The sequence below is a fragment of the Piliocolobus tephrosceles genome, chromosome 18, assembly GCF_002776525.5.
Source record: "Piliocolobus tephrosceles isolate RC106 chromosome 18, ASM277652v3, whole genome shotgun sequence".
Taxonomy (NCBI): domain Eukaryota; kingdom Metazoa; phylum Chordata; class Mammalia; order Primates; family Cercopithecidae; genus Piliocolobus; species Piliocolobus tephrosceles.
The window spans coordinates 38,343,510-38,347,202 of NC_045451.1; positions in this window are offsets into that span (position 1 = coordinate 38,343,510).

A 3,693-nucleotide genomic window follows, 5' to 3' on the forward strand; every position below is an offset into this window, starting at 1 on the left:
AAGCAATCCACTTCAATTTATTTGAAATTCTTACTTTTATATCAACATTAAGCAGATTGACCAGTATACACCTGTCTTTATCAGTTAAAAATTATTATTAAAATAGACAAGAGTGAAGCATGATTTTCTCTACTGAGACTGATTTTTTACATTATTACATATATGTGCTCTAATGTTAACCAAATTCATAACAATAAAAAAATTAAAAAGCTAATGGAATGTTGAGTTGCTCAGTCAATTGTATTGGAAAAAAAGATGACAAAAATTTATTTGACTGTGTAAAGGTAGTATTTTGAACATAAGCCTATAAAATTGAATAACAGAAAGGACATAAGAGAAGGAGTAAAAAAATATTGTTTTTTATCTTCCTCTACATTCATCATACATTTGGTTTGGGTAAGTTTACTCACCTTACTCAGTCTTCTTAATTATTCATTTGGAAAGATAAACAGAAATATCAGTGGGTATTTTGTCTGTTCTAATAAGGACATTCAAGAGTGCATTCAATGTACATTAAAAGTTAGACTAAATCAGTCACAAAAAATCAGAAAATATATTAAGACACCATTTTCAATATAACGTGAAGTAAATATCTAAAATGATGAATGTTATATTAAGCCCTTGAGACAATCTCATAAGTAGTTGTAGTATGCTGAGATGTATTATATGGCCCACCTATTCTAAAACACTCCACCTACTGGGTCCTCAGAGGGGAAACAACCTAGAATAATCTAAGTTGAATCACAGAAGCACAGCAGGCAACCTCTAGAAGCTGAAAAACGCAAGAAAACAGATTCTCCCCTAGGACCTCTAGAAGGGAACACAGCCCTGCTGACAGCTTGATTTCAGCCAAGTGGGACTGTGTTAGTCCAGTAGGACCTGTGTTGGACTTCTAACCTGTAGAACTGTAAGACAATCAATGTGTTATTTTAAGTCACTGAGTTTTTGGTAAGATTTTTATGGCAGCCACAGAAAATTAATACAGATAGTTACAAAATAATTTTTAATATTAATTAACTTTTCTATTAGAGAGGGTAAACATACTTTTTTATACATGGTTGGCCATTTATAGTTTTTCTTACGTAAATTTCTTGTTCATAATTATTACAATCCTTCTGGTTTTGCCAGGATTCCTTTTTTTTTTTTTTTTTTTTTTTTTTTTTTTTGAGATAGAAGTCTCACTCTGTGACCCAGGCTGGAGTTCAGTGGCGTGATCACAGCTTACTGCAACCTCCACCTCCCTGGTTCAAGCAATTCTTCTGCCTTAGCCTCCCAAGGCAGGCAGACTACAGACACCCACCACCATGCCTGGCTAATTTTTTTTTTTTTTTTTTTGTACTTTTAGTAGAAACGGGGTTTCACTATGTTAGCCAGGCTAGTCTCGAACTTCTGACCTTGTGATCCACCAGCCTTGGCCTCCCAAAGTGCTGGAATTACAGGCATGAGCCACTGCACCTGGCCAATTCCTTTTTTGTCTTATCCTCGGTAGTCTTTTGCATAATTTTGGGGCAATTATATTTTCTTATGTCTTATGTCTCTGTGTAGCTAATGCAGTCTGCCGTCTGATTTTCAGGAATTCCTTAAAATGTGTGATTTTCTGATGGTACTCTTTTTTCTTCTCTTGCTACTCTTTCATTGTGTAAAATGTGGTTTTTTGCCATTTGATGGGAATTTAGATGGCAGGCAAAATGGAAATATCAGCTTAGCCTGCCTTCTTGACCCAACTACTTTCATTTAATTTTTACAACAAATCTGTGATAAAGCTTGTAGAATTCTCATTATACAGATAAGAAAACTGAGACTCAGAGAATTTAAATAACTTGTGCAAACAGACATATATCAACATGGAATCTGGGTGTGAAATCAGAAGTGTTTACCTCAAAATCATTTTTTTACTTTCACTTCAATATAATGTAATGCCTTATGAAATTGATATATGATCTAGGTACTCTTGCTTTGAGGTATTTATACTTGTTGGCAGAAATGGGACTTTTTGAAGCTATTTTCTGTCTAGTTTATTCTCGCAATGTCTAAATAAATAAGAGTAACATTTATTGGAAGTACTATTAATACACAAGAAATCATGGGTTCAAGAGACTAGCATGCATTTTGGAATATAGTGGATTCCTATTTAAATTGTGGTTTTCAGTTCCAGTTATTAGCTATGTAACGTTGGACATGTGATAATTCTTTTCAACTTTCTTATATTTTACCATCTTCATTTGCAAATTATATATAGTAATGTCTATTTCAAGGACTTATGTAAGGATTAATTGAGAGGCATATTTAAGAGCATAGAAGAGGGTGGAGCATATGATAAACACTGACCAAAGGTTAGCTTTTTTATCATCCCATACATTGTATTTCATTTTAAGAACAACCCAGAAGTTGTGTACTATCATTATATTATAGGCGAGAATGTTTTAACTTAGAGAGGTGAAGCATGACTTGCACTAAGTCATGTATCTAATAAATGGTGCAGCCAAATTTAGCATGGAAGTCTGTGGGACACTACACTTTTTGTTTTCTCCAGGGATTTTTCTAATTCACATTCTGCACTTGGTACCACATGAACACTTCCTTTGATCTAAGCAGTCCCTTCCGTTGGAATCCCTGAGTTTACTTCTTCTCTTTGGTGTTTTAAGCCACTGGATTTAATTAAAGAGAACGGAGTTTCTGTTTGTTGGAAAACCTTCAGGAAAGGAACCTATTTTTAATGATTTGGAAAATGAAGAACTAAACAAATCTGAGCCTGTAGCTGCAATTATTAGCAAATAGTTTGGGTGATAGTTAGGACTATGGATGGAGAGGAACAAATGTTCCACAGCAGAGCAAAACCATCGCAAAGGGAAAAGACTCTTCCTCCAGTCATGTAAATAAAAAGGTCTAGGTTTAATAGGAAGTTGCCCAGATGCCTATATTTACCTCAAAAATGTGTAAGTCAGCCTGGATTTGGCTTTCTGCAATTAAAAATTGTACAAACAGTTTGCAAAAGTTTTGTTTGTGCTTGTTTTTTTTTTTGTTGTTGTTATTGTGAAAATCAGTTTTTTGTCCACCCCAAAACATGCTAACAGACATATTTCCAGTTATGTTGTTGTTGTAGTAATACATAGGGCCCTAGTTTTTATTCAACTTTTACCCCCAAAGAATAATGAGAATTGCTGAAAGAGAAACGACTAATTCACAAAATGAAAGAAGGGAGCTTAACAAGTTGGTTCTTTTGTTATTTCTTTTGAGAAAAAAAAAAAGTATTTTTCTTCACATGGACTAATGCACTTTGACAGAGGAACCCAGCAAGCATGATTCTACCAAATGCACAATTTAAATCTGTAGCATAAACCAGTAGATCTGGAGGGAATCCTACAAATTAACCTCTGCAAACACTTCAGTTTACAGAGGTGGCAACAGAGGCACAGACAGCAGAAATAACTTACCCTAAGTTACTTTGTCGATGAGGCATAGATTTGAAATTCAAGTTTGTCTTCTGGTGCCAGCTACCTTGGCCTACTTAACATTTTAACTTATTATTTTGTATATGAAAATAAACACAAGTAATTTTCAAACAACCTCAGATTCAACCATTAATTTAGAGATGCTTTCTTCTGTCTGTCTATTAACATTACAAACTCTGTTTTTTTTTTTTAACTTTTAAGTTCAAGGGTACGTGTGCAGGTTTGTTTATATAAGTGAACT